The 27,031-nt window shown below is 39.3% G+C and overlaps 1 protein-coding gene and 1 pseudogene across 1 annotated transcript in view; both read right to left on the bottom strand.

Moving 5' to 3' along the window:
* The window catches only part of LOC129136671 (uncharacterized), a 43,760-nt gene that overhangs the window by 8,976 nt on the left and 7,753 nt on the right, over positions 1–27,031 (bottom strand). The window lies entirely within an intron of this gene.
* On the bottom strand, positions 11,792–12,403 carry LOC134807497 (large ribosomal subunit protein eL21-like; annotated as a pseudogene).

Below are 27,031 nucleotides of genomic sequence, written 5' to 3'. Positions count from 1 at the left end.
CCAGATAAAAATGTTGAGGGGACACTAGTCAATCCACTACAGTAGTGGTTTTCCAAATGCCTTGGAAGGACAAAGAGAAAACTTCCTCTGCTTCTGAAGTTTTGCTGAAAAGCCACTGACAAAAGGCAGATTAATAAGAGAACAGGCATACAAATTTATTAACGTGCACAAGGGCAGAGGGGGCTATCACAGAGTAATTACCCAAATACCCAGTGTGGTACAAAAGCTTATGTACCCTTTTTCATAGGGGAAGGAGGAGACGAGGAATGCAGATTCTTTTGAAGGGCAGTAAATCATTGGGGAGAATGAATGGGTCAGGGAGGTGGAAGGCAGACATTATGGGAAGGGGAGAAGTGGAACTGTGTCGCACGTTGCTTTATGCAGATAAAGTCCCCCAAGTGATCTCTTGGAGCTGCCCTCAGAAGAACAGATGAAAAGTCTGTCTGGGGCTGGGTGCAGTGGCTCATGCCTGTAACCTCAGCACTTTGGGAGGTTGAGATGGGAGGACGGCTTGAGCCCAGGAGGGTGAGGCTGCAGTGATGCAGTGGCCCAGATTTCACCATTGCACGCCAGCCCGGATGACAGAGAGAGACCCTTTCTCAAAAAAAATAAATAAATAAAAAGTTTTTCTGGGCATGGTGACCCCAGTCTCTGCTTTTCTCTGGTGGTTGATCATTTCTGGTTCTTTGATGATATTTCTAAAAAGGGAGTCTTAAGACAATTGCATTTCTCTTGGAAAAAAGTTTTCCTGATCAGATAAGAAAAATTGAAAGAGAAACTCACCCTGTTCTTGGGGAGGCAGGGACAGGACAAGGTGTTAGAAGGGTTTTGATTCTAAGGCAGCTTCTAAAGCTTCTCAGCATGCCAAAGTGCTAGTCTTCAGGATTTTGCTTTCTGAACCCCAACAATATGTAACTCCTTCTCGCCATTTACTTTATTTTTACTTTAACCCATGCACTCGACCTACATTTAGGGAGCATCTACTGTGTGTCCCATACAGAGCCAGGTCATGGGGGCACAAAGAAGATTACTTTATTAAAGAGTTTGCAATATTTTTAGAAAGGTGCATATTAAATGGATCCTCTGGAGCTATAGTAACAAAGAGGGGGGGAAAAGAGTGCATTATCTTGGGGTGATGAGGGAGCACTTTCTTTCCTTCTTTCTGTTGAGATAGGATCTTGCACTGTTGCCTGGGCTGGGGTACAGTGGCAGCATCTGGGCTCACTGCAACCTCTTCCTCCAGGGCTCAATTGATCCTCCCACCTCAGCCTCCTGAGTAGCTGGGACTACAGGCACGCATCACCATGTCCTGCTAATTTTTGTATTTTGTGTAGAAACATGATTTTGTCATGTTGTCCAGGCTGGTCTCAAACTCCTGAGCTCAAGGGATCCACCAGCCTCAGCCTCTCAAAGTGTTGGGATTACAGGTGTGAGCCACCATGCCCTGCGTAGGGAGCACTTGCTGAAGCAGATAAAACTTATAGTTCTCACAAGTTCTTTACGCATCTATTCAAAGGTACAGGAGCAAAATGAAAGTATAAGGGAGAAAGAAGGACACAGACTTGGTTGGACAGGCCATTCTCACCCTCTAGATTAAACAGAAGATGGTCTCTTGAGTGCCCAACCCCTTGCTTCAAATAGAGTTGCATCCAGCATTTCAGACACATGGATATCAATGCATAACAGATTAAAATCCTGCACTGTAGCATTGCATTAAAAAAAGAACATTTGAGTCTTCTGCTTATGAAAAAATGCATATATTTTAAAAGAGGAGACGGTATTGCAAAATGTATATACATTTATAATTACCAATTCACTGGAACAAAAGGTCACTGATCTCTAAGTTATTTGCTTAATTGATCACAGGTTGCCATGACACATGGCAATATATAGCCTCTCTTTAAGGCTTCTTTTTAAAAGAAATATTTTATTAAATCTAATTTCATAAATGTAATAATTTCTAAAACTCCCCTGCAGCTAAGTGGTAACTGAAACCTAGATGTTAACTTATCATTGCACCTCGTTTTGTGAGAATAACTTTGGAGGTGCAAGAACACTTATTTTCAGCTCTTGGAATGTGCGAAATGTGTGATCTCTAGACTTTGTGAAGTTCACCTCCACCTCCCCTCCCATCCCACCTAGATTCTTGGTGAGTGTAGGTGTTATGTTTTCTGTGATAGAGGTTTTGTCCTCAGACAGAAAAGCACATGAGCAAAGTATGTCACAAGGATTCTATTATATTTCTACAACAAATACTGTTGGTAGGTGTTCTAAAGCTGCTTCACCCCAGAGCCAGGCTCTGAAGCTGTATTGAGGATGTCTTTGTTTTCAGAAGGCCTTGGTATTTACTAAGGAGCAATTATTAATCTGACATAGGTAAACAGAGGGGTCTTGACCATGAGTGAAAGTGTAAAGTAGGTAAATTTTTCATTATCTTCTTATTTCCCTTTGCTATATAAAATGAGTCTGAATAAGCAAAGAGAACAGAAAGATTTTCAATGTGCTTCAAAAAGTTTATTTATTTAAAATTTAATGTTTTATTCCTTTAAGAATTAGGAAATGGTAAGGAACCAATAGGATTGTCATGAAAAAAATATGCTACCATGACATCTTATTGCTTAGAAAAAAAAGCAAGTTTTTTCCAACTATTTCTTTTTCTATTTTAAAACAGAGATAGGATCTGGGTGCAGTGGCTCACACCTGTAATCCCAACATTTTGGGAGGCCAAGGTGGGCAGACCAGCCTGGCCGACATGGTGAAACCCCATTTCTACTAAAAACACAAAACTTGGCCATGTGTGGTGGTGGGGCGCCTGTATTCTTAGCTACTCGGGAGGCTGAGACAGGAGAATAGCTTGAACCCAGGAGGTAGAGGTTGCAGTGAGCTGAGATAGCGCCCCTGCACTCCAGCCTGGGTGACAGAGTGAGACCCCATCTCGAAGAAAAAAAAAATAGAGATAGGGTCTTACTATGTTGCCCGGCTGGTCTTGAACTCTTGGCCTCAAACAATCCTCATGACTTGGCTTCCCAACAAATACTATATTAGCATTATAGGTGTGCCCACTGTGCTGGGCCTCCAACTGTTTCTTCAAAGTCATTTTACCTGTCCAACTTTCAGACAAGGCCATCTTTAAAATTCTTTAAAATATGTAGCTTCTCAGGGTTCAAAGTAAAATAAAAGTGAAAAAAGTACAAAAAATTAAAAGTTTAAAAATACAATAGAAGATATGTACCCTACTTCCCAAAGTACGTATACATGCAAATGGATTTGTATATGTACAAATGAATTCACATTTCCCTTCCTCAGCCTCCCTTCCCTCAAGAGCCAAATCTATTCCTCCATTCTCTTTATTCCTTTTGTTTGTTTGTGAGGACAAGGTCTCTCTCTGTTACCCAGGTTGGGGTGCACTGACGTGATCATAGATCACTGCAGCCTCAAACTCCTGGGCTCAGGGATCTTCCTGCCTCAGCCTCCTGAGTAGCTAGAACTACAGGCACCTCTCACCACACCTAATGAAGCGACGTCATAGTCTGGGGTAGGTACCCGCGGTTTGCCAAGAAGATTAAGGACATGGACACACGTGGGTGGGTTAAGGAGCGGAAAGTTTAATAGGCAGAAGAAAGGAGAGAGGAGAGAGAAAAGTAGCGTTGTGGTTCTCCGTTTCTCCCTCTCTCCCTCTCTCTCTCGACAGAGGGGCATCCGAAAGGGAAAAGCTGGCCTATGGCAGACCACAGCACATTTTATAGGCAGGCTTGAGGAGGCAGTATCGGATTTACGTAGGGCCCATGGATTGGTTTGACCAGGGGTGTCCCTTACATAGCGCAGGGAAGGCTGGTCGCCCCACCCTAATCTTATTATGTAAATGGGCTTTCCACTTAGCCAGCACCATCTCATCTGCTCCTTACTGCACATGTGGCTAGCAAAGAGAAGGAAAGATGGAGCCACCATGTTGATCATGCGTAGTCCCAGGTAGCCTTTTCCTGTTGTCACAACTGCCAGGGCATTCACCTGTGCAATCAGCTTACTTGTCTATGTCTGCAGCTCGATTTTACAGGCTGCTTTGTTAGAAAAGAAATGATTTGGGGGCTGCTTTTCTTTAAAAGGAAAACCTTATCAGGGACTCCCGTACTCTCACTATCTGCCAAAATGATTTCTTCTTAACTCCTGTATCACTGGCTGATTTTTTTTTCTTTTTTTTTCTGTAGAGACAGAGTCTGACTATATTGCCCAGGTTAATCTCAAACTCCTGGCCTCAAGTAATCCTCCTGCCTTACAAAGTGCTGGGATTAGGAGCGTCAGCCACCACACCTGGACCCTCATACTCTCTTTAGACTCAGACTCACCGTCTCTTGGGTTGGAATGAGATGAGGGCTGGGGTGGCAGTTGTTCTTGTCCCCTTTGTGTCAGGCTGGCTTCTGAATGTCTTGCTTCAATGCTGTCACTCTCTACAGACAGACCCACTGATCCTTCTCATTTTAGGGGTTTGTCTGTCAATCACTATGGAGGAAACAATAGCAGAGGGAGTCCACAAATAACAATAGGGCAGTTACAAAGCTTAATTCTTAAAAGGTCCTCACTCCCTTGCTGAGAGGGTTATAGAAAAAAGTCCTTGGAAGGCTGCTGCCTGACTTTTTTCTTTCAAGGTGGATCTCTTCTGATTAGCTTGTTGGTTGAATTGAGCTCAGTGTTTTGAAAATTATCCTGGGGACAGATTCATCCAAGTAGGTAATTTGCATCTGTGAACTCCTGTGGACTGGGTAGTCACAATTTAATGACTCTGGTTTCACTCAAACTTGGATATTTTCTCACTTTGATGGCTACACAAATATCCCTGATTTTTTCTTAAGAAATAGGCAAGTGTCATGATTTTCCTACAAAATAAAGCCAATAATTGTTAAGAACCTTGTAAACGCACTGGAAAGGGGGTTATGTTTAAGGAAAGAATTGCTTCGTTCAAAAACACTTATTGCTTATCTACCTAAAGTGAAAACCTGCAGATTGGAAAAACAAAAAGAATTAGCGAAAAGGTTGAGCACAGTGGCTAATGCCTATAATTCCAGCACTTTGGGAGGCCAGGGCAGTAGGATTGCTTGAGCCCAAGAGTTCAAGACTAGCCTGGGCAACATAATGAGCCCCTATCTCTACCAAAAAAAGCAAGAAATTAGCCAGGTGGGGTGGTGCACACCTGTAGTCCCAGCTACTCGGGAGACTGAAGTGGGAGAATCACTTGAGCCTGGGAGGTCAAGGCTGCAGTGAGCTGTGATCTTGCCACTGCACTCTGCCTGGGTGACAGAGCTAGACCCTGTCTCAAAACGAAAGAGAGAAAGAGAGAAAGGGAGAAAGGGAGAGAGAAAAGAAAGAGAAAGAGAAAGAGAAAGAAAGAAAGAAGGAAAGAAAGAAAGGAAGAATAAAAGCTGCCCAAGTTGGCAGAGGTGGTATGAGCCTGTAGTCCTTGCTGCTCTGGAGGCTGAGGAGGGAGGACCACTTGAGTCCAGAAGTTTGAGTCCAGCTTGGGCAATATAGCAAAACCTCCATCTCTAAAAATAAATAAATAAACATAAAATGAAAATTTTAGAAAAATTGCCATTTAGAAGCATACAACCAAGGTTTTCACTGTTGTTTTTTTAGCTTTACCATCTTAGAAGGTTGGTTCTTCTCTCAACCAATTTTATTGTTTTGCAGTCTGAGAATTTCTGTAGATATATGGGATCATTTTGAGTTCCAAAACAAGCTGCTCACTGCTCTAAGTCTTATACCTTTTTTTCATCACTGTTTAGTCTGTTGTCCCCAACAAGTCCCCCATCTAGCGGTGCCAGGTTTGGCAATAAAAACCACAGGGAACACAGGTAAATTTGAATTCCAGATAAGCAGTGAATAATTTTTTCATATAGGTATGTCCCAAATGTTGCTTAAAACACACTTAAAAATTATAATTGTTTGTATACTAAAAAAATTTGTTATTTGTTTGAGATTCTAATTTAACTGAGCATCCTGTATTTTATCTGGCAAACCCTACTCTCATCCTAATTCATCTTCATAAAATATGTTAGCCTTTAAATTTAGTGGTGTCCACAAATTTAAAGAGCATCTTCTTTATTCTATAATCCTAGTCAAGAGGGGAAATGCTAAATCCTCCATAGAAAGCACTCCCTGCCGGGTGGCATTTATGTATCCCCCCTCTGACATTGAACCTTTTAGCTGAATAGGACATGTCAGCCATTGCTACCTCCATGTAATACTTGTCACATCTGAAGGATGTTTGTTTTTTCCCCTTTCTCACTGATTTGAATTTTGGATTTTGTCTTTCAGTAAAACAAATGCTACAGGTCTAGTTCATCACCTATTCTGAATCTAGGTCTGCCTTGTATTTCAGTGAAGAAATTAAATGAGGATAATGCGGGTAATTATCAGGCGCAGACTCTTCAGGTTCTATGGCAATAATGCATGAAAGACTGGTCTACAAATCATTAAAACCCTAAGTTTCAGCCTTCTCCACTAGAAAGCAAAGAAGAGAACCAAAGGAGGAATGGTTGATTTGTATGTCATTTCTGTTGTTTCACCTGCTTAAAATCTGATAAGATTTAGAATGTGTAAAGTGAAGCCTGGAAAATGGATTCTAGATTCGCCCCTCTCTGGCTGAAGCGAGCTCTTATGAGCCCAACTGATACCATAGTTCTCATGGGGAGAGAGGTGAATACCAAAAATGTAATTGCTTTAATGAAATGCTCTTATAAATATACTATCATGCCAACTGATATCATTTTTATCCTAAATGCTATTGTAATTAAAATGTTGTCACTAATATCCAAAATCAGCAATTTCTAAAGTAGTTTAATATTGCAACTGCTTTAAAATGTGCTTGTAGACTAGCAAAATGTCAGAGCCTACTTTCAAAGGCTTTCTTCTGGGACACCATTTATTCTTGCTTATAACTTTAGTAGTATTATTACCTCTCACTGTTGCAACCTGGTTTTCTATAGGATTCTTTTTTTTCTTTCTTTCTTTTTTTTTCTTTGTAGAGATGGGGTCTCACTATGTTGCCCAGGCTAGTCTGGAATTCCTAAGCTAAAGTAATAGATATTGCACATTCTATAAAACCCACCCCTGGTGTCCATAAAGAAATCAGTTATGGACTGGAATGGGAATGTGTAGGGAAATGAGCTATAAACCAGACGAACATTCCCCAAGAGCAGAATCTATTTTTTTTTAAATAAAGATGAGAGTCCTACTATGTTGCCTAAGCTGCTGTTAAACTTCTAGCCTCAAGCAATCCTCCTGCCTTGGCCTTCCAAAGTGTTGGGATTACAGGTGTGAGCCACTATGCCCAGCCAAAAACAGAATCTAAAATAGGAGCATTGTTTGTACCACGCATACGACACTTTTTAAGGAAACACATTCCAACTCTACAGTCTTGAAATTTGCGGCTGGGCGTGGTGGCTCACGCCTGTAATCCCAGCACTTTGGGAGGCCGAGGCAGGTGGATCACCTGAGGTCGGGAGTTCAAGACCAGCCTGGCCAGCATGGTAAAACCCTGTCTCTACTACAAATACAAAAATTAGCCAGGCGTGGTGTCAGGTGCCTGTAATCCTAGCTACTAGGGAAGCTGAGAAAGGAGAATCACTTCAGCCAGGGAGGCAGAGGTTACAGTGAGCCGAGATGGTGCCATTGGCACGCCAGCCTGGGCAACAGAGCGAGACTGCGTCTCACATTAAAACAAAGAAAGAAAGAAAGAAAGAAATTTGCATGTGACTTCTTTGAGGTCAGCAGAGTGCAGAGAACTTGCAAACAGCTGAGAGCCTAAAAGCCCATAGACACATCAGGGCACATAAGCCTCCGGGGTAGTCCAGTGGAGAATTTACAAGTCTTTGGCTTGAGGCCTCAAGGACTTTGTAACTCTGGTTAAGAAACGTCCCTGCCCTCAAAGTCACATCTGCTACTCAGAACAAGTTATTATCTTCAGTTATTTCTGACTTAGGACTGTCTGTGGGTGGATCTGTCCTGTTTTTATTATGTCTGCTGGTTCTGATGATCTCATTACTTTGTTAATTAAATTTTTAGCTTATTTTAATCTCCCTTTAATAATTCACTTTTAGCAGCGGGGAAGAGGAAGCAGCACCTCAGAGAATAGTGTCCATCCCAGAGGTAGCTCTGCAGGCTTCCTTCCTGTGCTTCAAATTGTATCTTCTTGCCAGGCCTGGTAGACAGCCTTAAAGACACAGGTTAAAAATAATCATCCAGAGAATTTAGGAAGACCACAGGCTAAATTAGTCTTCTGAGGAAAAATGTAAATAGCCCTAAAGCCTCCCAAATTGCCAGAAAAGAGAACCCCAGAGGCTGCTCATAAGCTATCAAAGGCCAGGACCAGCAATTGCTATTACCCTTGCTATACTCTTTCTGTTCCCCCGTCCCTCATCAATGGATTTCATTTGGGAATTACCTCTTCATATTCACTGCCTGTTTCTCTGCTTGGGTGTACATGGATGTGAATGCATGTCGTATGTTTAAAATTGGTTTTTCTTTGTTGTTTATCATTTTGGCGTATAACACTAGCTCCCGATTTGATCTCTTCAGGCAGAGGACAGACTCTGAAAAGAGTCTTCTAAAATATGATAATCTGGCCAGGTGGGGTGGCTCACGCCTGTAATCTCAACACTTTGGGAGACCACGGTGGGCAGATTGCTTGAGCACAGGAGTTCTAGACTAGCCTATGCAACACGGTGAAACCCTGTCTCTATCAAAAAAACAAAACGAAAACAAAAATTAGCCAGTTGTGGTGGCATGCACCTGTAGTCCAAGCTTCTTGGGGGGCTGAGGCAGGAGAATCGCTTGAGCCTGGGAGGTCGAGGCTGCTGTGAGCCAATATTGAGATCACGCCACTCCAGCCTGGGTGACAGAGTGAGACCCTGTCTCAAAGAAGAAAAAAAGATGTGATTATATACTTGTAAGCTATTCTGTGGACGCTGACTCTTAGCTGAATGAGAAATTCAAAAGATGCCAGCTCTTCTGTCTAATTAAGGGTATTAACTATTTTAAACTACTAAAAATATATTTTCCTAGTTTGTCATTCATGTTTTCCTTGTTATTCTGATTTTTTAGTGCTCAGAAGTTTACAAATTTAATGAAGTCAAATCCGTGCTCCTTATTAATGTGTATTTCCACATCAGTTTCTTGTACTTCCTGCTTTAAAAACAATTCTGTGTAAATATAAATTTAAAAGTAAGCAACTAAATATAAAAACAGTTTAAAATAATTATAATAGCGCAAACTTACACAGTGTTTCATGGTGTTTAGCAGTATGATAATAGAGTAGCAGAGTCAGGAGCATGCCTGTCTGATCTCTACCATATGCCAGCTATGCAGACCTCATGCTCTGTAGAACGCTCTACTGACATTCCCTGTCCTCTTCCCTTTCCTTTCCTGAAAAGTCAGTCCTAAAAAGTTAAGTAGAACTAAGCATGGTAGGCATGAGCTTCAGGGGAAGGCTGTGGGTGACAGGGGAGTTGGAGTGCTCCAGAGGGTATGTCAGAGCCCAAGTGGAAGGAGAAGGACATGTGTCTGCCTTCACTTAATATTTGTAATTGTTAACTCAAGGTCCTTAATCTGGAATATTCTTATCAATATGTTAATTATTTAATAAGAATCCTTAATTATTTAGGATTGTATTGGTTACAAGGGATAATAAATAAAACACTACCTTAAGAAAAAATATAAAAGGAACTTATTGGCAGATTATTGGGGTCTCATAGAATCTAAGGGGAAGGTGAATAACCAAGTCACAAGAAGGGCCAGCCTACAGGACAGGATAATGCTCTGGAACAACTCGAGCCAGGAGCTTAAATATCCCCAAGGTGTTCTCTATACCTTTTATCTCCTTTTCTCTTTGTTCTCTCTCTCTCTGTGTATTCTTTACATAGTAGGAAAAAATGGCTGCCAACGGTATGAAGATTTTACTTGCAGAGCATACAACTACAGGACAGAGACCATCTTAATCTCCAGTGTTTCCAGATCTAAAACCCCCAGTGAATAAATTCACTGGCTATGCTTAGGTACCCATCATGACTACTCCTGTAGCCATGGATGGAAGTGGGAGGAAAGAAAATGAGAGAGTATTTCAGAGATTTCCAAGAAGGGAGGTACTATGTGGATAAGTCATAACTACCTATTACTTAGGCCTTAGACCTTCTCTGTTTATCTCCATCTCTGAGATGGGTAATTTGGGGATAAAGGTGATCACTCCTGCTTTAAACTTATTCTGACTTGGCTGGTCTGAGTGCATGGTGTCTACAACTAATTGACCAAAACTAGTTACAGATTTCTTTGTTCCTCCTCCACTTCCACTGCTTCACTTGGCTAGCCTAAAATACAAACAAACAAACAAACAAACAAAATAAAACCCTTATTCTGACTTAACACTACTCTGCAATGACTGTACACTCAGCTTGGATGATGAGCTCAGAAAGATGACATTTACAAGACAAGAGTTCCTCAGTTTGTATGTTGTCTTCTGTGTTCCATGCAGTCTGTAACTATTTACTTCATCTAGAAAAGGCCCACCCATAATCTGAGCAACAGGAAACAGGATTTTGATTTGGTTTTTTATTTGCTAAGGAATGCTATAAAACAATGAAAAGCTTAGCAGTCAATTACTACAAGGTTTTACTTGCTTCAAAACCTTACTTTTTAACACTATTTTCAAGCAACATAGAAATTTACTAATAAGTACTTTTATAAAGAATATTTGAGGGGAAAAAAAAACAAAACCAAGATGACTACAAGAGGCCCTAAGACTAGCAATTATGGTCAATAATTCATGTTTGGGGGCCCATTACTAATGGTATAGAGGCATAAATTCCTCTTGATCTAATTTTCCCTTCAAATCACTGTTCTTTGCAGTAAAAAAAATTACACTGAGGTTTACCAATAAATTGTCATAGAGTATGTTCATACTTTAATATGTGCCCTTTAATATCTCTCTGTTCTCACTAGGGTTTTTCTTTTTATTACAGTATTTTAGAAATCATATTCATATCTCTGCAACTTGCTTTTTTAACTTAAATGTATCATATTTATTCTTCTAAGACTTGGTCAATGTACACAGATATAATAATTTTTATTAGCTATATGAAATTACTATAGTATGAATGATTCATCATTCACAAAATCATTCTCTTATTGATAGACATTCGGTTATTTCCAGTTTGGGGCCATTATTTTTAAATGCTGCAATAAACATATACCCTTAACACATGTGTATGGGAACGTATGTGTTTCTCTATATGTTTTTATATATTGAGTTTTTCTATAAAAACTGACTTTTTCTATAAAATTTATATTAAAGAAATTATCAAAAGTGGGATGTCAAAGCATAGCATATTTTTAATTGATAAATTCTACCAAATACTTTCCAAGAAGATTATAGCTAATTATAATTTCATAAACAAAGTATGATGTTTCCATTTCCCTATAACTATATTAGCACCAGACATTAATCTTTTACTATCCGTCAATCTGATAATAACTGGCATATTGTATTGTTTTGCATTTTCCTGACTACTACTAAGATTGCCTGTTTACTATATTTATTGTCCACTTTTTTCTCTAATAAGTTGCCTATTCTTATATTTTGCCTATTTTTCTTTTGTTTAATTATCATTTTCAATTTGTAGTTCTTTATGTGAAGATATTATTATACCTTAATTTCTATTTACTATATATTTAATATTACTATTAATTCCTTGTTTCTCACATGTGTCACCAATGTTCCTTTTTCTGCCTAGCCTAGCTCTTTTTTTTTTTTTTTTTTTTTTTTTTTTTACAGTCCAGAGGTCTTGGATTTTTTTTTTTTAAACACCTACTATGCCATGAATTCATAAGGAAGAGGGTCTAGCAGCTCAGGCTTTTTCCCATTGGTTCTCACAAAGTCTGCTTTTCTGGGTGGAGGAGGCTGGCGCTTCAGTTGAACCCAGGTACCATTCTCTTTGGCTTCTTTCTTTTTCTGATCATTTTCCTTCAAGCATTAGGAAACAATCTCAGCTCTTAGAATGCTAAATGTGCTCAATACCCACCTTAATTCTCTTGGCAGGAATCTTGCCCTTAACTTGTTTGTTTACAACAATGCCAGCAGCATGCTGGGGAACAAGGTAGACTCTTTCAGCTTTCCCATGGTAACACTTGTGGGGCATTCCTTTTTGAACAGTACCCACTCCTTTGATGTCTACAATATCACCTTTCTTACAGATTTGCATGTACATGGCCAAAGGAACAACTTCATGTTTTCTAAAAGGCCTAAAAATCACATATGGGGTGCCTCTCATCTTTCCCGTTGTGTTCATCATTTTGGCAAATTACCAGACGATGGTGGTTCCTGCCCTAGCATTTCTATCTTGTTTTTTTAATGATGCTTTTTATCATACACAAACATCTAGTTTTGCTTTGTTTTTCACAGATGTTTTAATCTTTTCCTTTATGAATTCTTGTCTTCCTGAATTACTTAGAAAGTTTTTCCACCCATCCTCACTGCTATAGACTGAATGTTTGTATTCCCCACCAAATTCAAATTCACATCTTGAAACTCTAATCCCCAATGTGTTGCTATTTTTAGGTGGGGCCTTTGGGAGGTGATTAAGTCATGAGAGTGAAGACTTCATGAATAGAATTAATGCCCTTGTAAAAGAGATCCCAGAGAGCTTCCTTGCCCCTTCCATTATGTGAGGCTATAGCAAGAAGACGGCCCTCTGTGAATCAGAAATCAGGCTTTCACAGACACCAGATCTGCTGGTGCTTTGATCTTGGACTTCCCAGTCTCCAGAACTGTGAGAAATAAGTGTTTGTTGTTTATGGGCTACCCAGTTTATGGTATCTGTTACAGCATCACAAACAGACCGAGAAAGTCACACTTGTAAATCTACACATTTCCTGATTTTTCTTTTATTGGTTTTTATTCTAGTAATGTAATTCAAATAGAATTTGTTTTATATACAATGTAGCAATCTAACTTTCTTTCATCTAGAAAGCCAATACCAAGGATTATAAAAAGTAAATAACTACCTCTCTAAACATACCCCTCAGAGGAGTACCCCCTTGATGTGTTGCCTTAAACTTTTTTCTATGCATATATAATCCTTTGATACTTGTGTGTGTGTTTGTATATATATACACATACACAAATAAATACTATATGTACAGCATGATCTATATTTATTTTTCTCCAATTTGTTTTCTTTAAAGACCTTAAAATGCTGGAAAGAACTCCAAATCAGATGTTATACTCTACCTCATTCTTTTAAAAGGCGTAATAACATCCTATCTTAAAATTTGACAAACTTCACTCATTAAGCCATAACCAATTTACTACTCGCAGCTGAAGAAATCCCCAAGGTAAAATCTTCTCTGCCCCAGCTCTCCAAATCTTGTTCTGAATAGTGGTCCCACATCTCTGAGGAGTTCTTTACTCAGGTCCCCTGGGACAGAGTCACAGTATCAGCCTTTATCTTTAAAAAGGGCAACCTTCTAAGTGCCACCTTCAATCAATCAGCTCCCAAGTCTCTCAACATTCTGAACTAGCTTTCTTTTCTATGTGTTGCAAGTCTGGCTTCTCCATTTAATATTCTGCCTGTAAAAGAAGGAACATTTGGAACAGCACTATTCTACTACTGACCTTTTTGGTACTTTTAAATCTATAGGGGATGAGGGGGAAATGCAGCTAAAAATAACCCAAGACTCCTTCTGCAATATTTATGGATCTCTCATCAATCTTTGATTCCATAGACAGGTACCACTTAGCCAGGCCATATGATTTTGATATTGATTCAAGATTTTTAATCTTCCATCAGAGCTTTTACTGCCACAGAATTTCTGAGTTCATTCATTCCTCAAATATTTATTGATGCCACTATTTACCAAGCACTATATTAAGTGCTGTGAATGTACTGGTGAACAAAATAGTCACAGTGCTGGGTAGTTATGTACTTCTTTGAGCAAATTATAATCTTAAATGTGATTGAAATCATTCTTTGTCTTTAATTCTCCTTTGAAGCATTTACACTAACATGATGCAGATTTTAGTGTTTCTTATGCTTTTCTGCCATAAAAAACAACAAGTTCAATGCTGTTCCTTATCTAAAAGAGAAGATTTTTCTGCTGTAGACATCATCATGACACTTTTTAAGCAATTTTTGTCTAAATAGTTTAGCATCTTTTTAACAAAACCAATATTGTTTCTATGGGTTAAAAGTCATTTGGTATTCAAGAAATATTTATTGAGTCCCTATTGCATGTTAGATACTGTTCTAGGATCCAGGCCTAGGGGCTGTGTGTGTGTGTGTGTGTGCCACAGAGCTTTTTAGCAGTGTGAAGAGTATAAACTTTTTCTCTGAACAATATTTTTATGTTGTACTAATTAAAATACATTGGATTGCGACGGAAACTGATTGACCTATACCTTGATGAATAAGGTTAATTTCTTAAAGCCCTGCTTTTAAGTGACCTCTTTAAACAAAACAAACTTCATTCATTTTAATGAGAAAGTTTTTATGTAGTACATCTTAACCTAAGACATCCAAACAATTTTCAAAAATTATATACATATTTAGTATGTCTCCATACACATATGTATATAATAAAAGCACATCTGTGTAAGTAATAATAAAGAATTTGAAAGTAATCAAGCATAGTAATCCAATGAATAATTTTTGTACTCAGCAAAGGAGAAAGAGATGACTTGATAGTGGGTGATGGATGTGCAGGGAAGAAGTGAGAGAATCTCGATTTAGAAACCTCCTTCTTTTTGCACTATTTTTCTTATGTATTTTTTAATCTTTTGAAGAATCTTATTATTACTGAGGTCAGTTTTGCTTAAAATAAGCTTTAAACATCATTTTTCAGGCACAAAAATGCAAAGCACAAACAATGTACATACACCGCATGGAAATAGTACATGCACACACAGACCAAAGGGTTATAAGAGATGACGATGCTATATCTTCACTTCTTGCTTGGTGTTCACAAGCAAAACAAACATGTTTGGGATTATCCAAATAGCGGATTCCGTTTAATTTTTTTTCCTGTGATATTTTGACTAGAAACTCTGTTGAGTGAATTGGTGAGTGTGTTCATGCCTGGAATCATAATGTTGAGACAATTTCTCTTAGTATGTATATTTAATGTGTTTGGGTAAAAAAGTCTTTACGCTGGGAATAAAAAGGAGTTTTACCAATAGTGATATGACTTTTCAAGAGCTGTATTGCTGAAAGGTCATTAATTAAACATTCATCTTGTGAGGTACACCTCATTAACATCTTACTCTATTCACAAAACTTGGGTATCCTTGCATCCAGCTGGGGTAAAAACAAAACAAAACAAAAAAAGCAAAAAGAGAAACTAACAACAACAACAACAACAACAACAACAACAAAAAACATTGAACAAAACAGACACAAATCCATGTGTCTTATAAGTTCTAAGGAGCTTATACACTTCAGAATCTACATGGATGATAATTCTGTTCATGGGGTCAATTTGTTCAGCTCACAGAAGGTGCATTTTGTACTTAATTAATGTTGGCAATCCCATCACAATGCAGTACTGCTCAAAACTAAAGCCCTAAGGGAGTAAAGCTATCCTGTTAAAAGTGTTTTTGCTTAGATGGTTAGTCTGGCCTCCAAAATCTTCTATCATGATCATCTGTTTTTTTGCCCCCCCCTTTTAAATCCCCATACCTAGAGGACAATAGTGATCATCTCTTTGATGCTTGTTGATCTAGATGAGGGATAGACAAAGTATTGCCCAAGAACTAAATCTGCTTTCTTCTGTTTTTGTAAATAAACCTTTATTGGAACACAGCCAAATTTGTATTGTCTATAGCTGCTTCCACACTATAATAGCAGAGTTGTTGATACCACAGAAATACAAATGCAAATGCACAGAACCAGGATGACCACTTTCACCATTCTTATTAAATATAGTACTGGAAGTCCTTATCAGAGTAATCAGACAAGAGAAAAATACAAAAGGCATCCATATTGGAAAAGAAGAAGTCAAATTACCCCTGTTTGCTGAAGATATGATCTTTTATCTAGAAAATCCTAAAGATCACACCAAAAAACTATTAGATTTGATAAATGAATTGAGTAAAGTTTCAGGATACAAAATTAACCTACAGAAATCAGTAGTGTTTCTGTACACCAATAACGATCTAGCCAAGGACCAAATCAAGAAGGCAATCCTATTTACAATAGCTACAAAAATAAAAAACAAATAAAACACCTAGGAATATATTTAACTAAAGAGGTGAAAAACTCTATAAAAGGAACTATAAAACACTGATAAAAGAAATCATAGATGACACAAACAAATGGAAAAACATCCCACACTCATGGATTGGAACAATCAACATTGTTATAGTGACCATACTGCCCAAGGCAATCTACAGATTCAATTCAATCCCCATCAAATTACCAACATTGTTTTTCAGAGAATTAGAAAAAAAACTTCTAAAATTCATATGGAACCAAAAAAGAGCCTGAATAGCCAAAGCAGTCCTAAGAAAAAAGAATGAAGCTGGAGGCATCACATTACCTGACTTTAAATTATACCAAAGGACTATATAGTAACTAAAACAGCATGGTATTTGTATAAAAATAGACACATAGATCAATGGAACAGAATAGAGAACCCAGAAATAAGGCCACATACCTACAAACAACTGATTTTCAACAAAGTCAGCAACAATATACACCAGAGAAAGGACCCCCATAGTGCTGAGAAAATTGGATAGCCATATTCAGAATGAAACTAGATTCATACCTCTCACTAAATACAAAAATTAACTTAAGATGGACTAAAGACATAAACATAATACCTGAAACTATAAAAATCCTAGAAGAAAATATAGGAAAAACTCTTTTGGACATTAGCCTAGGCAAAGAATTTATGACCAACTCCTTGAAAGCAAATACAACAAACAAAAATAAGACAAATGGGATTCAATTAAACTAAAAAGCTTAAAAGAAATAATCAACAGAGTAAAGAGACAATCTTTGGAATGGGAAAAATTATTTGCAAACTACGGATCTGACAAAAAGCTAATATCCAGAATCTACAAGGCATTCAAACAGCTCAACAAGGAAAAACCAAATAATTCCATTAAAAACTCGGCAAAGGTTGGGTGCAGCGGCTCATGCCTGTAGTCACAGCACTTTGGGAAGCCTAGGTGGGAGGATCCCTGGAGCCCAGGAGTTTGAGACCAGCCTGGGCAACATAGGAAGACCCCATCTCTACAAAATAAAAATACAAAGAATTAGCCAGGTGTGGTGGCGTGGACCTGTAGTCCCAGCTACTTGAGAGGCTGAGGAAGGAGGATCACTTGAGCCTAGGAGGTTGAGGCTGCAGTGAGCCGAGATCTTGCCACTGCACTGGGTGACAAAGCAAGACCCGTCTCAAAAAAAAAGAAAAAAAAATAGTGCCAGGCACAGTAGCTCACACCTGTAATCCCAGCATTTTGGGAGGCTGAGGCAAGTGGATCATCTTAGGTCAGGAGTTCAAGACCAGCCTGGCCAACATGGCAAAATCCCATCTCTACTAAAAATACAAAAATTAGCCAGGCATGGTGGTGGGCACTTGTAGTCCCAGCTATTCAGGAGGCTGAGAGGCAGGAGAATTGCTTGAACCTGGGAGGCGGAGGTTGCAATGAGCTGAGATTGCGCCACTGCATTCCAGCCTGGGCAACAGAGCGAGACTCCATCTCAAAAAAACAAAAGTGGGCAAAAGAAAAACACATGAGCAGGGAACATCAGGATAAATAGCTAATGCATGCTGGGCTTAACACCTAGGTGATAGGATGATCTGTGCAGGAAACCACCATAGCACACGTTTACCTATGTAACAAACCTGCATATCCTGCACATGTATCCTGGAACTTAAAATAAAATAAAATAAAAATAAAAAGACATGAACAGACAGTTTGCAAAAGAAGACAAACAAGTGGCCAACAAACATATTTTAAAAAAGCTCAATATCACTAATCAGAGAAATGCAAATTAAAACCTCAATGAGCTATCATCTTTCACCAGTCAGAATGGCTATTATTGAAAAGTCAAAAAACAACAGATGTTGGCAAGGACATGGCGGAAAGGGAATGCTTATACACTGTTAGTGGGAATGTACATTTGTGTAACCTTTATGGAAAACAGCATGGAGATTTCTCAAATAACTAAAAGTAAAACATTTGGTTTGGTAATCCTACTGCTAAATATGCAGCCAAAAGGAAAGAAAGTATTACATCAAAAAGATACCTTCACTCATATGTTTATTGTAGCACTATTCACAACAGCAAAGATATAGAATCAACCTACATGTCCATCAGTGAACGAATAAAGAAAATGTGGCATATATACACTATGGAATATGACTAACCAATAAAAAGAATGAAATCATGTCTTTTGCAGCAATGTGGGTGAAATTGGAGGTCATTATCCTCAGTGAAATTGCTCAGAAATAGGAAGTTAAATACCACATGTTCTCATTTATCAGTAGGAGCTGAACAATGGGTACACATGGACATAGAGAGTGGAATAATAGACATCGGAGACTCCAAAAGGTAGGAAGGCTGAAAAATTACCTATTGGGTACAATGTTCACTACTCAGGTGATGGGCACACTAGAAGCCTAGACTTCACCATTACGCAATATCTGTATGTAAGAAATCTGTATTTGTACCCTCTAGATATATAAACATTGACAAAATTTAAATGTAAAAAAATTTGCAGAATTGAATAGTTGTGACAAAGCTCCTCTGGTCCACAAAGTCAAAAAGTATGTACTGCCTGGCCCTTTATAGAACAAGTTTTGACCGTTACTGATCTAGATTTCTGGGGCTTCAAGTACAGTGTTATTGAATATTTGAGCAGATCTAAAGGGATGCAGCCTTGCATTCGTAAGGGATCCAGTCTTACTTACAGATCTTCTCATATCTCTCCTGAAAAGCAAATAAGGGACAGATCTTCACCTTCAAATTTTCATAACATTAGAATGCTTTGTCCCCATTGCCCCTGGTGCTTAATGAGTGTTTTTGTTTGTTTGTTTTTGAGACAGAGTCTTGCACTGTCACCCAGGATGGAGGGCAGTGGCACAATCTCGGCTCACTGCAACCTCTGCCTCCCGGGTTGAAGCGATTCTCCTGCCTCAGCCTCCTGAGTAGCCGGGATTACAGGCATGCACTAATTTTTTATTTTTACTAGAGACAGGGTTTCACCATGTTGGTCAGGCTGGTCTTAAACTCCTGACCTCAAGTGATCAGTCTGCCTCAGCCTCCCAAAGTGCTGGGATTACAGGCGTGAGCCACCACGCCCTGCCGAGTGAGTGTAACTTTTAACAGGCAAATTTGATCATGTCATTCCTTGGTTTAGAACTCTTGGATAACTTCTTCCTCATTCTTTAGATATGATGAATATCTTAAATACAATCACAAGGTGCCTCAGATTCTGATCTCACATAGTTTTCCAGCCTTATCTTTGGTGTCTCTCGTTTTATTCTCTTCACTAAGAGATCAAAAACTTCTGCTCTGAACATACCTCTGTCCCCTTTGAACACTTGTTTTCTTAGTCTCAACAGCAGCTCTTATTCTGCCACCCTCCATCCAGGTTAATTCCAACTCATCCTTCAGTAAAAATCACTGTTTTAGGAAAGACTTCTGTGAGGTCCCTCTGCCCTGTCCCTATCTAGGTTACACTTTCATAGCTGCTCTATTTTTCTTCCATAGCAGTTTTCAGAATAGCAAATATGTACTTGTTTATGCTATTTGCTTAGTTTTGTCTTTCTACTAGATTCCATAAAGTGTAGGACAGATTTTTTCTGTAAGCGGATGTAGCTCCAGTGCTTAGCCAGTACCTGATACGTAGCAGACAGTCAAATTCATGGAATGTATTTATTAACAACTAGAACACTTACACATCAGACATTTTGCAGTAAACTTGTACTCAGTAGTTATTGGGAGAGTCAAATTAAGAGTGAGTGACCTGGGCCGGCACGGTGGCTCACGCCTGTAATCCCAGCACTTTGGGAGGCCAAGGCGGGTAGATCACCTATGGTCAGGAGTTTGAGACCAGCCTGACCAACATAGTGAAACCCTGTCTCTACTAAAAATACAAAAATTAGCCGGGCATGGTAGCGTGCGCCTGTACTCCCAGCTACTTGGGAGGCTGAGAGAGGAGAATTGAACCTGGGAGGCAGAGGTTGCAGTAAGCCGAGATTGCACCACTGCACTCCAGCCTGGGTGACAGAGCGAGACTCCATCTCAAAAACAACAACAACAACAACAAAAAACTGAGCAACCTGAAGCATGAATGTCTTACAAAATTATGTGAAGTTGTTCCTTCTATCAAGATCTAATTATGAAGTGATCCACTAACTCGAGTGTAATGCTAATATGTGTTTTTCTTTTGATAGTTTCTTTTTTCTTTTTTTTTTTTTAAGAGAAATCCATATGCTTTATTGCATTTCTTTTTTCTTAATTGATACCAGGAAGCTCAAAAATAAATTTATTGTTTATTTATAGCAATGCTCTCCAAACCCACATTTCTTGTAAAATTTCTTCCTATCTTATTTACACAGCTTATTAGCCTTTTTGTTTATTTTTAAATCTGTAAAGTATTTGCTTCATAGCCTGGGTAACATGGTGAAACCCCATTTCTACTAAAAATACAAAAATTAGCTGGGCATGATGGCATATGCCTGTAGTCCCAGCTACTTGGGGGGGCTGAGGTAGGAGGATCAAAAAAGTATTTGCTTCATATTAAGTCACCTCAAGTTTTTTGTTTTTGTTTTTAGAGATAAGATCTCACTATGTTGTCCAGGCTGGTCTCAAATTCCTGGGCTCAAGCAATCCTCCTGCCTCAGCCTCCCAAAGTGCTGGGATTACAGGGGTGAGCCACTGCACCCAGCCACATAAGCCACATAATTGTATCTTGATTCTGTTTAAGACTCATTCTTCTCATCAGATTAAGTCCAGAAAAGCATATAAATAGCACTTCTTTGGCCATATCTGAACAATTGGTAAGGATGGAAGCTACAGCTGGTCTCAGAGGTTCTAAGGGTCCTGACTGAAATTCTATGACTGTCTTGCTCATGGGGGAGAGGAAAGGGTTAGGTGTGATGTCCTAGAAGTTAATGGTTTTTTTTAAGTTAGCAAAATAAACTGAAGCCAGTTATCCACTGCTTATGAAATGTAAATAGCATATTAATATACTATGGCTGCAACTTGACAACACTATTTTCTGTGCCAGACCTGCAAGGCGCAGCCTTATGTGTGTGCATCCAGTTTGAGGCTAGGACCTCCTAGGCCACTTCTTGCTTCTCTGGTAGGCTGGTTTTCAAGTTACTTCTCCTGCCTCCTTAAGTACATCAGGCTGGGGAGAGGAGGTGAACTAAGAGTTCATCAGTTTAGGAGGAGGGGGAACTTAATCATAAGTTTGCCTTTTCTTCAGATGATTAAACAATGAGTGTTTATGAAATCAGGAAAAATGTTTTTCCCCCCAGAGTTTTCTTTTCAAAGACTTCTCTGCGCACTCTGGCTAATTTAAAAAGAGCCCCATAGGGTGCTTATTTTTGCACACATATATTGCCAGAGTAGTTCCTGTTTTGGTTTAAATGTGTTCCTTCTTTTTAGTCAGATGAAAGAGAACTTTCTTTAAAAAGAACTTGTCTGCTGATCATGTTTGTTAGAATTAGCCTAAATAAAGCTTCCGTTAAGAGCTTAACTGTTTAGTTAAATCCTCTTGGCTAAATTATCTGGCGAATATTTGTCCTTGGACGATGTAACCACAGTCCGCTCATTACTCTCTTTCCAACCTGAAATGTGTGTCTCTCCCTCTCCTGAGGACACTAGGAAGTGAGTGTCTTGAGGAAGAAGCTTTCCCTCTCATTCAGTTAACTTATTCCTTGTGCAGTTGGATGTTGGGGTGTGGGTGTTTGAAATATGCTAGGCACCACAAGTGAGCACGATTAATTCTGCATCAGGTAAGGGGCTAGGAGGGGACTGCCTAGGTTAAGCCATAAAGAAATGACATCTTGAAGGCATTAGATAAGAGAGAAGAATGTTTGAAAGGGAAAGGCCATGGAAAGAAGTGGAAATACTCTTCAAAAGTCTGTCGAGGTCAGCCTGCCATGCAACTATAAAATTAAGCTTTCCTGATAGATAATTTTTCTCAGGAGAAAATTCTGGGAAGATACAACTGCAAAATAGATAAGTAAATAAATAGTGAATTATTGATACATGATAAACATGGATGAATCTCAAAAACATTGTGCTAAGCAAAATAAGTCAGACACAAGAGACCACTTATTATATGACTTTATTTATATGAAATTACCAGAAAAAGCAAACCTATAGAGACAGAAAATAGACTAGCAGTTTCCTGGGGGCGGGGTGGGGGTGGAGGTGGGCGGCGGTGGGGGCAGGGGGCAAGGTGAAATTGTATCAGAGGTTATGAAAATGTTCTGAAACTGATTATAGTAATGGTGCATAACTCAGTAAATTAACTAAAAATCCTTGAATTGCACACTTGAAATGGGAGGATTTTATAATATGTAAAATATATCTCAATAAAGCTCCTTAAAAAAAGGCAAGAACATCATCTGTTCAAAGGGACTAAGGATAGAACTTTTTGAGTATAAAGATAGAAGTTCTCTTAACTATTACAATCTCCCATCATCTAAATAGTGTACAGACAGCTTTGTTTCTACAAGGGAGAAAACCAAGAAAAGAACCATTCCTTGAGTACTCTAATGGTTTATCTTTTACTACTGTTTCATTTTTTAAATCTACTTGTGAAATAAGCAGTAGGGTCAGACATTAAAAACAAACAACAACAAAAAAACACATGGCAACCATTCTTTGAGTTTGATGATCAGCATTAGTTAAAATTCAAATTGGCTTTCAGAAGATAATATTTTCTACATTTTGCTTGATGAAAGGTTTAAATAAAAACCATGCAAATATGGAATGTTTTTAACGCATGCTTTAATGCTAATAAAGGGATGCTTTGCTTTCATATTTTAGGGCCAAAGGGAAAACTTTCACTTTGCCCTCTGAAGGTTCACTGAAAATTTGGCAACAGGTAGAACAGGAGACTAGGTATGCAAACTTATTAATATGCATGGGGAGGAAATCACAGAGTAATTGCCCTAATACCCAGTGTGGTACCGTTTCAGAAAAAATTCTGAAACCATGTTTTTTCTCTGCTCTTAAGCCAACACAATAACAATCAACACAGAGGACTTCTGTGACCCCAAAATATGTGGGAATTTCTCTCCACCACCAACCAACCAATCACTTCTGCAGTGAACACAAAAGGGTGTCCTCCAATTCAATTCCAGTACTATCTACCTGGAGATCATGTCAGATCCCACATGTTGAGGGCTCAGACCCCAAAACTGCCCACCACCCCAAACACCAGTAGCAAGCTCAGGCCTCTGGAACTTCTTTTTCTTTCTTCCTTTTTTTTTTTTTTTTCTCTTCATTATCTATGCATCAAGAAGCAGGCCTCTGGAACTTCTTTTTCTTTCTTCCTTTTTTTTTTTCTCTTCATTATCTATTCATCAAGAAGCAGGCCTCTGGAACTTCTGGTCTACTGGCTTCAAGTTGGGATTCCGAAGACCTCCTCTCTGGGCGGGTGAGGTATACCCGCATGGAATTTCCATTCCCTCGTTGGGCCCACCACCCTCCAGGAAACTCCATATGTTCAGCAATCTGGAAGCTCTTTGAACCCTGTCCTTTTGGGTTTCTATGGCGGCCTCATTACATAAGCATGATTGATTAACCCATTGGCCACTGGTGAGCAAGTGGACCTTCAGCCCCTTTCCTCTTGGTGGAAGTTGGAAGGTAGGGCTGAAAGTCCCAACCCTCTAATCATGCTTTTGGCTTTCAGGTGACCAGTCTTACCCTGAAGCTATCAGTCTACTTGAGCATACAAAAAGAAAGAACTTTGGAGATTCCAAGGATTTTAGGGGTTGTATGCCAGGAAGCAGGAGGGAAACCAAATGTATATTTCAGAATATCACAGATTCAGACACTTATATACCCTTTTTCAAGGGGAGATGGGGAATGTATATAATTGTTGTGATAGGTATTAAGTCATTAGGGAGAATGGATAGATCAGGGAGGCTGAAGGCAGACATTATGGGAAGGTGAGGAGTGGAGCTGGGCAAGAACAACCATTGTCATATTTCACAGATAGAGTCCCCCAGGTAATTTCTTGGAGCTGCACTCAGAAGGATAGATGAAAAATCTGTCTTAGCATAGTAACTCCAGTCTCTGCTCTTCTCTGGTGGTTGATCTTTCCTGGTTATTTGACCAGATTTCTTGGAAGGGAGTATTAAGACAACTGCACTTAAGCTCTCTTAGTCAGATAAGGACATTCCAGAGTCTCTCCTGGTGCTTTGGGAAAGAGGATATGAGAGGCAGGGAGAAAGGAGAAAGGTCACAGAGAGACCGTGGTTCTGAGGCTAATTTTTCAGGACTTTCAATTTCCAAAGCAGTCAGTATGGCAAAGTGTCATATTTTGGGGAATTGTTTTCTTCGACCCAACAACATTCAACCACATCAGATTGTGAATACAGCTCTCCCTGGGTATCCTCAGAGAATTGGGTCCCTGACCTCCAAGGATACCAAAATTCAAAGATGCCCCAGTCCTTAATATAAAACGGCATAGTATGTGCATACAACCTATGCACATCCTCTTGTATACAGTCATGCATTGCTTAAAGTTCTAAGAAATGCGTCAGTAGGCGATTTCATCATGTGCAGACATCATAGAGTGTGTTTACACAAAGTTAGATGGTAGAGTCTGCTACACACCTAAGGCATATGGTATATGGCCTATTGCTCCTAGGCTACAAACCTATACATCATGTTAAGGTACTGAATATTGCAGACAATTGTAACACAATGGTATTTGTGTATCTAAACATAATGATATTTATAAGATGAACTGTAAAATTATGGTATTATAATTTTAGGGGAAGAATCTTCTTACAAGTGGCCTCTAATTAACTGAAATGTCATTATGCAGCTCATGACTAATTTAAATCATCTCTAGATTGCTTACAATACTTAATAAAATGTAAATGCTATGTAAAGAGTTTTTATACTGTATTTTAAAATTTTGTATTATTTTTATTGTTGTATTATTTTTTATTGTTTTGTTTTTTCAGAATATTTTCCTTTTCTTTTCTTTGTTTTTGAGACAGGGTCTCCCTCTGTTGCCCAGGCTGGAGTGCAGTGGCGTGATCTTTGTTCACTGTAACCTTTGCTTCCCAGTCTCAAGCCATCCTCCTACCTCAGCCTCCCAAGTATCTGAAACTACCATGCCTAATGTTTGTATTTTTTGTAGAGATGGGGTATCGCCATGTTGCCCAGGGTGGTCTTGAACTCCTGAGCTCAAGTGATCCTCCCACCTCAGCCTCCCAAAGTGCGGGAATTACAGCTGTGAGCCACTGTGCCAGAGATTTTTCCAAATATTTTCAATCTATGGTTGGTTGAATTCATGAGTGCAGAACTTGAGGATTCAGAAGGCCCACTATATTATCTAGCTGAAGACTGCTTCTGCTTCACTTAGGGAAAATAAGTATTTATTAAGTAAATGGATGAGAGAACACAAAATAGTGGGGAGGCTATCACTTTATCCTCATCCTCATCCTCATCAGAAAATACATGTAATTTGGCCGGTGCGGTGGCTCATGCCTGTAATCCCAGCACTTTGGGAGGCTGAGGCAGGTGGATCACTTGAGGTCAGGAGTTAGAGACCAGCCTGGCCAACAGGGTGAAACTCCATCTCTACTAAGAATACAAAAATTAGCTGGACATGGTAGCTCACGCCTGTAGTCCCAGCTACTCAGGAGACTGAGGCACGAGAATCACTTGAAATTGGGAGGTGGAGGTTGCAGTGAGCTGAGATCATGCCACTGCACTCCAGTGTGGGCAACAGGGTAAGACTTGGTCTCAAAAGAAAAATACATGCTCTTTGATATGCCAGTCATAACTATTTTTTTTCTTTAGAAAACTTTTCTTCCATGGCTAGAACATAGTCTTTTCAGGAATTTAAGTGTCTAACTTGCTATGCCCCATTAAGTGAATATATCCTAAATTGTATTTGCTAGTAGGATTTCAATCCTTGAATTCCCACTGACGTATATTCAGATGCATGAGAGTCCACATCTTTTCCACAATCATGTTTGATATCTATATGTAGGCCTTCTATATTTATATTTATTTGTTTTGTTATACAGTACTTTTGCAACATGAATGTTCTTTTGTTTTAGTTGACTACCCAGTTTAAAGAGACTGTTGTGACTTCATCTTTTTTTGTTTGTTTGTTTGAGACAAGAGTCTCGCTCTGTGGCCTAGGGTGGAGTGCAGTGGCTGCATCTCAGCTCACCGCAAGCTCCACCTCCCGGGTTCACACCATTCTCCTGCCTCAGCCTCCTGAGTAGCTGGGATTACAGGTGCCCGCCACCACACCCGGCTAATTTTTTGTATTTTTAGTAGAGACAGTCGTCTCGCTCCTCTGTCTCTGTCTCTGTCACCATGAGACAGGGACACCATGAGACACCATGGTGACAGAGTCTCTGTCTCTGTCACCATGTTAGCCAGGATGGTCTCGATCTCCTGACCTCGAGATCTGCCCTCCTTGGCCTCACAAAGTGTTGCGATTACAGGCCTGAGCCACCGCGCCCGGCTGTGACTTTATCTTAATGCACCTAAATTCTAATCTACTTTGAGATTTTAAATTTGAGTTTCCATAAAGACAAACAAACAAAAAAAGCAAAAAAACAAGTTGCTGTTTTGTCTTCTTCTTCTTCTTTTTTTTTTTTTTAAGAGACAGGGTCCTGCTTTGTTGCCCAGGCTGGAGTGCAGTGGCACCATCATAGTTTACTGTAGCCTCAAATTCCTGGACTCAAGCAATCCTACTGCCTCAGCCTCCCATGTAGCCCATGTAGCTAGGACTTACAGGCACACACCACCAACCCCAGGTAAATT

This window comes from Pan troglodytes, chromosome 10, assembly GCF_028858775.2.
Source record: "Pan troglodytes isolate AG18354 chromosome 10, NHGRI_mPanTro3-v2.0_pri, whole genome shotgun sequence".
Lineage (NCBI taxonomy): Eukaryota > Metazoa > Chordata > Mammalia > Primates > Hominidae > Pan > Pan troglodytes.
Note: the sequence above shows the minus strand (reverse complement) of the source record. Positions and strands in the feature narration are given on the sequence as shown.